This window comes from Lolium rigidum, chromosome 4 (assembly GCF_022539505.1).
Source record: "Lolium rigidum isolate FL_2022 chromosome 4, APGP_CSIRO_Lrig_0.1, whole genome shotgun sequence".
Taxonomy (NCBI): domain Eukaryota; kingdom Viridiplantae; phylum Streptophyta; class Magnoliopsida; order Poales; family Poaceae; genus Lolium; species Lolium rigidum.
In genome coordinates this window covers 266,819,058-266,832,535 of record NC_061511.1, presented here as the reverse complement: position 1 = coordinate 266,832,535, position 13,478 = coordinate 266,819,058, and positions in this window count along the sequence as shown.

The following is a 13,478-nucleotide window of genomic DNA, read 5'->3' as shown; positions in this document are numbered from 1 at the left end:
CAAGTTTTATCTGAATGAATATAGCTTTGAAGGTTATCAATGATTATGAGGAGATTATTATGATTGAGTATGCAAGTTTTGTTATAAGCTTTAATATAAGAATGCTGCTGATGACCCACAAGTATAGGGGATCGCAGCAGTCTTCGAGGGAAGTAAAACCCAATTTATTGATTCGACACGAGGGGAGACAAAGAACACTTGAAAGCCTTAACAGCGGAGTTGTCAATTCAGCTGCACCTGGAAACAGACTTGCTCGCAAGAGTTTATCGATAGTAACGCGTTTTATAGTAGTAGCAATAGTGAAATAACAGCAGACAGAGTAACAAAGACAGCAGTAGTGATTTTAGTAAACAAGCAGGATTAAAATACCGTAGGCACGGGGACGGATGACGGGCGTTGCATGGATGAGAGAAACTCATGTAACAATCATAGCAGGGCATTTGCGAGATAATAATAAAACGGTATCCAAGTACTAATCAATCAATAGGCATGTGTTCCAATTATAGTCGTACGTGCTCGCAATGAGAAACTTGCACAACATCTTTTATCCTACCAGCTAGGTGGCAGCCGGGCCTCAAGGGAAACTACTGGATATTAAGGTACTCCTTTTAATAGAGTACCGGAGCAAAGCATTAACACTCCGTGAACACATGTGATCCTCATGTCACTTCCATTCCCTCCGGTTGTCCCGATTTCTATCACTTCGGGGCCATTGGTTCCGGACAACGACATGTGTATACAACTTGCAGGTAAGACCATAAACAATGAATATCATGATGAAATAATAACATGTTCAGATCTGAGATCATGGCACTCGGGCCCTAGTGACAAGCATTAAGCATAACAAGTTGCAATAATATCATCAAAGTACCATCTACGGACACTAGGCACTATGCCCTAACAATCTTATGCTATTACATGACCAATCTCATCCAATCCCTACCATCCCCTTCGACCTACGGTGGGGAATTACTCACACATGGATGGGGGAAACATGGCTGGTTGATGGAGAGGTGTCGGCGGTGATGGCGGCGATGATCTCCTCCAATTCCCCGTCCCGGCGGAGTGCCGTAACGGAGACTTCGGCTCCCGAGACGGAGTTTCGCGATGTGGCGGCGTTCCGGAGGGTTTCCGCGACTTCGACTTCTCCCCGTGCGTTTTTAGGTCGAGGACGATAAATAGTCCGAAGGAGGGCGTCGGAGGCCAGCCGAGGGGCCACACCATAGGGCCGCGCGGCCCCCTAGGCCGCGCCGCCTTATGGTGTGGGGCCCTCGGGCCTCCACTTGATTTGTCCTTCCGGCTCCGTCATTATTCGGGAAAATAGGGCCTTTCGTCAAAATCCCGAGGTTTTTCCCGAAAGTTGGATTTCTGCACAAAAACGAGATACCAGAACAGTTCTGCTGAAAACAGCGTTAGTCCGTGTTAGTTGCATCCAAAATACACAAATTAGAGGCAAAACAATAGCAAAAGTGTTCGGGAAAGTAGATACGTTTTGGACGTATCAGCTGCTCAATAGATAAGTACAACATGTTAACTGTTCTCTGACCAAGAATGAAGTTTGCCACCACCAATTATGATTTCCTATGCACCTTTATTTGTGATTTCCTTTTACTTGTTTCAAGTTGAATTATATGAAGAAATTGTTCACTAGAATGTCTTGTGTGAATTAATATGATGCTTCTTGTCCGTATTTTGTTTATCGACTCTTCACTCCATAAACATGTGGTTTTGTTTACTGAGCTCAGTTTCGCTTGGGGACAAGCGATGCGGCCAACAACGGCTTTGGTCGCCGCTCTCTCCACCAATGGGAGGGACGGCTCCTCCACGCGGCGGGCTACCCGGCGCCGCCGGACTTCCGCGCACCGGGGGGATGGAGGCTGAGCGCAGGCGGCGTGCCGATCCCGCCGCCGCCAACGGGTGGGGACTTACTCGAAACGGCGATCAACGAGGTGCTCGTCACTCTCAGTGACGAGCAGCGCGCGGATCCGCGGTTCTTCCCCGACAACCACGAATCGTGGATCGCGTTCTTCCGGCGCAGGTACGAACGCGAACTCCGGCGTACGACGGCCCTCCTCCTCCTCCGGCAAGGAATAACGCCGCCGGCCGCCGCCGATGGTGGAGCGCGACTGGCCGCACCCTCGAGACTGTGTGCTCACGCACATCGAGGACGGAAACTCCCCCGTCCCGGGGATGCCGCCGCCGGTGGCGGCTACCGTGTCACGCCGGCACGGTAGTTCCTGGATGCCGAGGAGGATGGCGGCATCCTCCTCCTCGTCTGGCTCGCGGTCGGCGTCCGTGTCCGGCGGGTCGACGCCGGCCACCGTCAAGGAGTGGGCGTCTCCTTCGACCGTCAAGAAGGAACCGGCATCGCCACCGCCGACCAGAGGGCGCAGCAGCGGCGCCCTCGTCATCCGCGACCAGCCTTCCTCTCCGTAGAGCGGGCGGAAGAGGAAGTCGTCGAAGAAGGAGGCCGTCGCAAACCAGCCCGCCGAGGAGGAGGCGAAGCGCGCGGAGGACGCCGCGGTGGCGGAGGCGATCGCCGTGTCGCCGAAGGACCCGGTGCCCGCCGACAACGGCCTCCCGAGGACGCCGCACCGGAGTGGTCCAGGCGGGATCGGGAGCGCCAGAGGCGGGCAGCCAGCGGCGGCCGCCGGATCCGGGCTGTCGCACGTCAACTCGCCGCCCGCGCCGCCAGACCATCCGCCGCTAGGAACGCCGCGCCCAGGGAGGTGGTGAAGCTCGAGGAGAGCAGCGACGACGACATCTACCGTCCGTCGCCGCCACGCACCGGCCGACGCCGGCTGTGGCACTAGCCGCTGGTACGAGGCGCCGCCGCCCCAGGACAACGCCGGCTCGAGCGACGACGACGACGGCGGCGACTACACGTCCTTCTACCGGCATTTCGGCATGTAGTAGGCCGTTTTTTAGTTTAAGTTTTAGTTTGCCTATCGCCGAATTCAAATATATGTACGAATTCGGCCTATTTATGTACGAACTCGCATCTATATGTTAAATATCATTAAATTTCGCTTATGTTTGAACGAACACGCCAATTTTGTCTGAATTCGTCGAAGTCTCCTGCGCTCGCGGCTGGGAAATTAGGCCTCCCAGGCCAAATTTTCATCCAATCCGAACGACAATATCGTCGGATTTGGGGCGTGGGGAGACCAAACGGCTGGAGATGCTCTGACACTCTCGATCAACCACCGGGATCCCCTGCCTAGTAGTAGCAAGCATGGCCACCGTCCTCTAGTCCTCCACTCATGCGGTCACGCCGTGCGCGTGCGCGGCTGCCTCCCAAACACGCGCTGCCGTTGCCGCGTACTCTCGTGTGTGTCTCGCCTCGCCCGGCCCAGCCAGCGGGGAGCATCCTATGCCGTGCCGTGTCCACGCTACCTCGCTCGCCGGAGCAGTCGCACGTGGTGGTGACACGATCGCCGCACGGACGCCGACGCTAAAATAACCCCGCAGCGTGGGCGACTGAGTGATTCCGTCGTCCCCCACCCCCACGTCCATGTGCGTCTGCGTGTCCCCTGCTCCCGGCGTACGGACGGTCGGGACCCGGGTTTTTTTTTTCCTTTTAGAATCCCCGGGCACGTAGGAGGTAGAGTAGGTAGCGCCGAGCGTTGGCGTTTGTTTGCTTGCCATGGACCTCCATCGTCGGTCGCTCGGTTCACGCACGTGTCGGCTCAACGACGACATGTTTTCTCGATGGTGTTGGGACTGCACGTACTCGTCGTCGTCTACATTTTCTGGGCTCGTTTTCTGGGAGCCGATGGGCAGAGGCTCGGCCGAAATGTTTGGGTTTGCTCGATTTTGGAAATTTTCAAAAACAATAGGCCCTCATATGCTAGCGCAATAAAAGCACCCACTTAGGATCCCTCGTCTAGAAAGGTATGCTTATTCGTATCGGAATTATGTGGATGCAGAGTTGCAAATGAATCCCCCTCCACCCTCTTTGGCGCAAAAAATGAACTACTACTATAATGATGTCACTAAAAAGTTTGTTTATTTTTTAGACTAAAGTGGGTACATGGTACTCTAATATTGACCCACTTGCATTCATTGGATGCACTAAACCACACCGAGCGATGAAACACGGTTGCACATCTATTACTTTGCGTAGAATAGTTAGTTTCCGAATTAGCTCGTGAAATACATACATGGCCATGTTTTCATTAGCTCCAAATCATTAGAGCTCAAGGCACTACTCCCTCCGTTCTCTTTTAATTGACTCAAATTTAGTATAAATTTGTACTAAATTCAAGTCAATTAAAAAAGAACGGAGGGAGGGAGTACTTTCTATAGATTTGTGGCAAAGACAAGCGAGTACACTAACCACATGCAAACCAAAGAAGTAGAAAGAGAATATTTGATCATTAGGCTGGTGCCAATGCATCACCCCACTATAGCCTCGCCACGTCAGCTTTTCCCTCACTCTCACCCCACTCTCAACTCACTCTCACCCCACGGTGCCGGCTGCACGGCTATAGTGCCGGCTCTCACTTCTCTCTCCTCCCTACCGCCTCCCTACCGCCCCCACTAGCACCGCTATCGCCTCCCTCTCGCCCCGCTCTCGCCTCCAACGCGGGCTATAGGCGGGCGGTACCGCGCCCTAACGCCGGGCGCCCGCGCCACCGTCCGACGCTACCGTCTCGCCCCGCTCTCGCCTCCCTCCCGCCCCGTCGCGGACGGTAGCGCCCCTCCTAGCGCCCGCGTTGGCACCAGCCTTAAAGAATTAAGAAACTAGCAGTGCCAACTAGTGAGGGAGGGATGAAAAGAACCGAAGAAAATCCACTTATGGACACATCATACACACTAGAGTTTCCTATTAGTTAAATCTAAGGTAGAACTTTTGTTAATTGAACCTGTGTTAGAGAATTGTGTAGACCCATGCACTGTGGAACCCTTTTTGAGATACTTATAGCCACAAATAAGCACAAACACAAATACTACAGAATACATTTTGACGTGGCTTAAATTTCCCGCACACGGAAGATGGATGTGATTATGTCATCTAACCGTGCTTTTTTAAAAATTTGGATGGAATTCAATCCAACCAGGCTAAAAAAATTAAAGCAGCATAATTTCATGCAAAAATACAGTATCCTATTAGCATTGTTGAGTTTCTAATTATAGATGTTTGAGATATATAGCAATATACTTTGAGTTTAATATTAGGATGCAATTAATGTTGTTCGATACAAAATAGATGAAGTTATCGTTATGGTTTGTATGCTAATTTTCATAAATTAAAACAATCAAAGATCAGCGAAGTCAAAATGTCTAGTATAAATCACCCAAGAGAGTGCAAAACAAGATCTACCTCACCTCGGTAGTACTGCATTTGTCCTCGACAAACCATGTTCCCTCATGCCTTACTACTTGCCTCACTGCCTTTTTTCTCTAACAATGGTTGGAACAGTCGAAGAACATAGACTATGATCGGGGTGGTCGAGAATGTGGTCGTCGACTGTGAAACAGGGCACGGGCAAGGAGATAGAGAGACCATGAAAATGACATGATAGGAGTGAAAGGCGACCATACGCACGTGGAAGAGTGTAGCTGCGTTAGAAATGAGTGTAGAAACTTAGGCTACACGGCCTAACTGGTTGACACATTAGCCCACAAAGCTAGTTAAAATATTTTTTCGCATACTCTGAAGCAGAAGCCAGGGGTAACAGACAATAAGAAAATCTTGTCTTTCAGTGGACACCTCTATGAATGAAGTTTGACGGCAAAATAATAGTTTGGTTGTATGTTCTTTTATGTTTTATTAGTAGATAGACAATCGCAAACATAGGAAATCATTTGTGCATACAAATCTAATAATAACGGTTATATATTCCACATGACTCCATGTAATGTCCCAGGTTTAGAGACGATCGAGGGGTACATTTTAGAAGGGATGTGCATTGCATGGTAAATTCTGGGGAAATTTCGCGCTTTTAAACAAAAACTGCATCGAAGGGGGACAAGTTTCTCTCTCGACACCTTACAGGGTTAGGGTTTCGAGAGTGCGACAAACTTGCTCTTATCTAACTCAACTAGGGTTTTGAGAAGAGAGGGGAGAGTTTGCATTATAACTTAAGTTGCATGATTGAATTCAAACTTAAGTTGAATTTGAATTTCAAATTCAAACATCAAATGAATATCTCATAAATTCAATTGTGAGAAATTCATCAAGTAAATTATAAATAATAAACAATATGAACAATTAAACTATAGTAAAGCTCATTAGAGAAAACTTTGAGCTTTATTGATTAACACACAATATACATTGTCTTTACATTATTCATAATGGAAATAAATGAAATATTACAACACATTACAAGAATTGGAGAAATTGAAGAATAAAAGAAATAAAAAGAAAATTACAAGTGAATGATCTATCCTAAACTATACAAGATGATCATCATGGAGATCTTGCCAAGAGGATCTTGATCTTCATCCAGAGTATCACATTGCTCCCTGAAATCACACAAACAAAGACCAAAGACAAGTGTTATGCCAAGTGGCATTGCCACTTGGCAGGTTAGCAATAAAATGAGAAGTTGAGAGGATATTATCAAGATCAGCCGAGCTGATCCACCAAATGGACCAAGTTCCAACCAGGAACCACACACTTGGCAGGTTAGCAATAAAATGAGAAGTTGAGAGGATATTATCAAGATCAGCCGAGCTGATCCACCAAATGGACCAAGTTCCAACCAGGAACCACACAGGCAGCTCACAAGGCGGTGTGCATGTCCACCGAAGACATACACAGCCAGGGAGAGTCACCAAGATGACCAGGCCAAGCCGTCGACCGGGGAGAGCAAGAGAGCACATATTTAAACTTTTCGAGCCAAACCCTAGCCATTTGCTTCATCCAACGACGACAACGGGGTAAGTCACCAAGAACACCAAGAACAGCTAGAACAAGAGGAACAGCCAGGTCTGTTCAACCCGTCCAACCTCACCACCGAATCGGACCAAGAATCACAAGTCACAAGGAGGAGCAGGGCAAGTCAAGCAAACCACCGTAAGCAAATCCTCTACAACAACACTTTAATCTAGGAGCTGGAGTGAGGTATACACTTCATCATGAGCAAACCAGATGGTTTTGCTCATAAATTGCACTGAGCATGATCTCAAACACACCACAAGGGTAGAAACCCTATATGTGAGTCATCATATGGCTACCGGCCAAATTGGTGCAAGTGAACAAGAGAGAAACAAATAGGAAAGCACCTCGGGAACATTGGCTATGCCAAACCAAGTGACATAATCAAAGAAATCCAACAAGGGATGATCCTATCTAGCTAATCAGTTTCACTCAGCACCTATAGCCACTACACCATCAGACAGATAGACTATAAAGTGTCTATTCTTGTTTGTCAACATCAAAGATTACTGGAAAACCAACATGGTTTCTTCCAGTGAGATATTTCCCAACTCACAGCAAGCCAACACAGGTAGGAGCAACCATTTCTAAGCAGACAGAGCCTGCTAGGGTCACAACAGCTACCTATCCACACAAGAAATGCACCAAAACATCACATCATTATCCAGGGGATTCGGTATGAGCTAGGGTACCCAACCGGTGGTTGGCATCCCTCTAGCTACATCAAATTCATCCATATGATCATTACCGATAAACAGTTCACATCATTTATCCATCTAGTAAAGCAAGGAATTACAGATAAATGAAACAGTAAAGTAACTAAAGCACCAACATCTTGCCAGTGAACCAATGGCTCACTGCAAGCATCGATGATGCTTGAGTAAGCATTAACACACACCAGCACAAGTATAAGTGTCACACAGACACCAGGTGAAGTACCAGAAAGGCACAGACAACAAGCAAGGGATGATCATTTGATCATCAGGGCCTGCTAAAGCATGCCAGGGCAGGCTAGAATCAACCACCAGTATCACACATGAATTATATGAATTAACAGCCACAGATTATCAACAATTAGATCACAGACTAGCACATAAACCATTTTTATAATTGTATCCAGAAGCATATCGATGTATATGGACAATAATTAAGCCAAGCCAAACCTACTGTGAGCCAGAACTCAATAATCATCACATAAATAACACTGCCTCTTGCTAAACAGCAAGAACCACTCACAGTAATGAACCAGGGGAACTAGAGCACCTTACAAAGCATAAGCAAGCAAACAACAGCAATGGCTAGTGGTGTTCGATGAACACCTAGCCGGATAATAACATATATAACCAAGGGTGAGCGAGAGACATGAATCAAAGGAAGCACACGCCACAGCGACGATTCACACAAGCACATAGGCAAGAGCAAGCATGGCAGTAGCGGTAGCGCAGCGGCATGCCTAGCCCGAGACAACGCAGACAGCCTAGCACAGCACTCGGGCTGGCAAAGCACAAGCCACGAAGCGTAGCAAGACAGCAGACTTCGTCTAGGCAAGCATCTCCACAGGGAGAAGTCGGCCAGTGGCCGAGCCAGACGAAGAAGGGGAGAAGAGAAGAAGATAGAACAGGTAACAGAGGAGGAAAGAGGAGGAGAAACTTACAGGCGAAGCAGATGAGCACGACCGTGGCGGCACGGCAGCACACGCCGGGCGACGGCGGCGCCAGGCCAAGCCAAGCTTGGTCACCACATCACCGCAACGCCGGCATCTCCACGGCATTGATGCGTGTAGTTGACACGTCCGTTGGGAACCCCAAGAGGAAGGTGTGATGCGCACAGCGGCAAGTTTCCCTCAGTTAGAAACCAAGGTTTAATCGAACCAGTAGGAGTCAAGAAGCACGTTGAAGGTTGATGGCGGCGGGATGTAGTGCGGCGCAACACCGGAGATTCCGGCGCCAACGTGGAACCCGCACAACACAACCAAAGTACTTTGCCCCAACGAAACAGTGAGGTTGTCAATCTCACCGGCTTGCTGTAACAAAGGATTAACCGTATTGTGTGGAAGATGATTGTTTGCAGAGAAAACAGTAAAAACAAGTATTGCAGCAGATTTGTATTTCAAGTATTAAAGAATGGACCGGGGTCCACAGTTCACTAGAGGTGTCTCTCCCATAAGATAAAAGCATGTTGGGTGAACAAATTACAGTCGGGCAATTGACAAATAGAGAGGGCATAACAATGCACATACATGACATGATAAGTATAGTGAGATTTAATTGGGCATTAGGACAAAGTACATAGACCGCCATCCAACTGCATCTATGCCTAAAAAGTCCACCTTCGAGGTTATCATCCGAACCCCTTCCGGCATTAAGTTGCAAAGCAACGTACAATTGCATTAAGTATGGTGCGTAATGTAATCAACAACTACATCCTCGGACATAGCGCCAATGTTTTATCCCTAGTGGCAACAAGCACAACACAACCTTAGAACTTTCATCCACTGTCCCTGGTGTCAATGCGGGCATGAACCCACTATCGAGCATAAGTACTCCCTCTTGGAGTTAAAAGTAAAAACTTGGCCGCAGCCTCTACTAGAAACGGAGAGCATGCAAGATCATAAACAACACATGTGTAATAACTTGATAATTAACATGACATGGTATTCTCTATCCATCGGATCCCGACAAACACAACATATAGAATTACGGATAGATGATCTTGATCATGTTAGGCAGCTCACAAGATCCAACAATGAAGCACAATGAAGAGAAGACAACCATCTAGCTACCGCTATGGACCCATAGTCCAGGGGTGAACTACTCACTCATCACTCCGGAGGCGACCATGGCGGTGTAGAGTCCTCCGGGAGATGAATCCCCTCTCCGGCAGGGTGCCGGAGGAGATCTCCAGGATCCCCCGAGATGGGATCGGCGGCGGCGACGTCTCAGTAAGGTTTTCCGTATCGTGGTTTTTTTCGTCAGGGGTTTCGCGACGGAGGCTTTAAGTAGGCGGAAGGGCAGAGTCGGGGGCCAGACGAGGGGCCCACACCACGGGCGGCGCGGCCCCCTTGGCCGCGCCGCCATGTGGTTTGGCCACCTCGTGGCCCCACTTCGTATGTTCTTCGGTCTTCCGGAAGCTCCGTGGAAAAATAGGCCCCCGGGTCTTCGTTTCGTCCAATTCCGAGAATATTTCGTTACTAGGATTTCGAAACCAAAAACAAGCAGAAAACGTGAACCGGCACTTCGCATCTTGTTAATAGGTTAGTTCCGGAAAATGCACGAATATGACATAAAGTGTGCATAAAACATGTAGGTATCATCAATAATATGGCATAGAACATAAGAAATTATCGATACGTCGGAGACGTATCAAGCATCCCCAAGCTTAGTTCTCGCTCGTCCCGAGCGAGTAAAACGATAACAAAGATAATTTCTGAAGTGATATGCCATCATAACCTTGATCATACTATTTTGTAAACATATGTAGTGAATGCAGCGATCAAAACAATGGTAATGACATGAGTAAACAAGTGAATCATAAAGCAAACACTTTTCATGAATAGTACTTCAAGACAAGTATTAATAAGTCTTGCATAAGAGTTAACTCATAAAGCAATAAATCAAAGTAAAGGTATTGAAGCAACACAAAGGAAGATTAAGTTTCAGCAGTTGCTTTCAACTTGTAACATGTATATCTCATGGATAATTGTCAACATAGAGTAATATAATAAGTGCAGTATGCAAGTATGTAAGAATCAATGCACAGTTCACACAAGTGTTTGCTTCTTGAGGTGGAGAGAGATAGGTGAACTGACTCAACATAAAAGTAAAAGAATGGTCCTTCAAAGAGGAAAGCATCGATTGCTATATTTGTGCTAGAGCTTTTATTTTGAAAACATGAAACAATTTTGTCAACGGTAGTAATAAAGCATATGAGTTATGAAAGTTATATCTTACAAGTTGCAAGTCTCATGCATAGTATACTAATAGTGCCCGCACCTTGTCCTAATTAACTTGGACTACCGGATCTTTGCAATGCACATGTTTTGACCAAGTGTCACAATGGGGTACCTCCATGTCGCCTGTACAAAGGTCTAAGGAGAAAGCTCGCATTTTGGATTTCTCGCTTTTGATTATTCTCAACTTAGACATCCATACCGGGACAACATGGACAACAGATAATGGACTCCTCTTTAATGCATAAGCATGTGGCAACAATTATTATTCTCATATGAGATTGAGGATATATGTCCAAACTGAAACTTCCACCATGAATCATGGCTTTAGTTAGCGGCCCAAAGTTCTTCTCTAACAATATGCATGCTCCAACCATGAAGGTGGTAGATCTCTCTTGCTTCGGACAAGACGGACATGCATAGCAACTCACATGATATCCAACAAAGAATAGTTGATGGCGTCCCTGAAACATGGTTATCGCTCAACAAGCAACTTAATAAGAGATAAAGTGCATAAGTACATATTCAATACTACAATAGTTTTTAAGCTATTTGTCCCATGAGCTATATATTGCAAAGGTGAATGATGGAATTTTAAAGGTAGCACTCAAGCAATTTACTTTGGAATGGCGGATAAATACCATGTAGTAGGTAGGTATGGTGGACACAAATGGCATAGTGGTTGGCTCAAGGATTTTGGATGCATGAGAAGTATTCCCTCTCGATACAAGGTTTAGGCTAGCAAGGTTATTTGAAACAAACACAAGGATGAACGGTACAGCAAAACTCACATAAAAGACATATGGTAAACATTATAAGACTCCATACCGTCTTCCTTGTTGTTCAAAACTCAATACTAGATGTTATCTAGACTCTAGAGAAACCAAATATGCAAACCAAATTAGCAAGCTCTAAGTATTTCTTCATTAATGGGTGCAAAGTATATGATGCAAGAGCTTAAACATGAGCACAACAATTGCCAAGTATCAAATTATCCAAGACATTTTAGAGTTACTACATGTAGCGTTTTCCAATTCCAACCATATAACAATTTAACGAAGAAGAAACTTCGCCATGAATACTATGAGTAGAGCCTAAGGACATATTTGTCCATATGCTACAGCGGAGCGTGTCTCTCTCCAATAAAGTGAATGCTAGGATCCATTTTATTCAAACAAAACAAAAACAAAAACAAACCGACGCTCCAAGCAAAGTACATAAGATGTGACGGAATAAAAATATAGTTTCGGGGAGGAACCCGATAATGTTGTCGATGAAGAAGGGGATGCCTTGGGCATCCCCAAGCTTAGACGCTTGAGTCTTCTTAAAATATGCAGGGGTGAACCACCGGGGCATCCCCAAGCTTAGAGCTTTCACTCTCCTTGATCATATTGCATCATACTCCTCTCTTGATCCTTGAAAACTTCCTCCACACCAAACTCGAAACAACTCATTAGAGGGTTAGTGCATAATAAAAATTCACATGTTCAGAGGTGACACAATCATTCTTAACACTTCTGGACATTGCATAAGGCTACTGGACATTAATGGATCAAAGAAATTCATCCAACATAGCAAAAGAGGCAATGCGAAATAAAAGACAGAATCTGTCAAAACAGAACAGTCCGTAAAGATAGATTTTATTAGGCCACCAGACTTGCTCAAACGAAAATGCTCAAATTGAATGAAAGTTGCGTACATATCTGAGGATCATGCTCGTAAATTGGCTTAATTTTCTGAGCTACCTACAGGGAGGTAGACCCAGATTCGTGACAGCAAAGAAATCAGTAATCGCGCAGTAATCCAAATCTAGTACTTACTTTACTATCAAAGACTTTACTTGGCACAACAAAACATAAAACTAAGATAAGGAGAGGTTACTAAAGTAGTAAACAACTTCCAAGACACAAATATAAAACAAAAATACTGGAGTAAAAACATGGGTTGTCTCCCATAAGCGCTTTTCTTTAACGCCTTTCAGCTAGGCGAAGAAAGTGTAACTCAAGTAACATCGAGAGATGAAGCAACAACATCATAATTTGTTCTAATAATAGAATCATAAGGTACCTTCATTCTCTTTCTAGGGAAGTGTTCCATACCTTTCTTGAGAGGAAATTGATATTTAATATTACCTTCCTTCATATCAATAGTAGCACCAACAGTTCGAAGAAAAGGTCTTCCCAATATAATGGGGCAAGATGCATTGCATTCAATATCCAAGACAACAAAATCAACGGGGACAAGGTTATTGTTAACCATAATATGAACATTATCAACCTTCCCCAAAGGTTTCTTTTTAGCATTATCAGCGAGATTAACATCCGGATAACAATTTTTCAATGGTGGCAAGTCAAGCATATCATAGACTTTCTTAGGCATAACAGAAATACTTGCACCAAGATCACATAAAGCATTACAATCAAAATCTTTGACTCTCATTTTAATGATGGGCTCCCAACCATCCTCTAGCTTTCTAGGAATAGAAGTTTCAAGCTTTAGTTTCTCTTCTCTAGCTTTTATGAGAGCATTTGTAATATGTTTTGTGAAAGCCAAGTTTATAGCACTAGCATTGGGACTCTTAGCAAGTTTTTGTAAGAACTTTATAACTTCAGAGATGTGGCAATCATAAAAATCTAAATCATT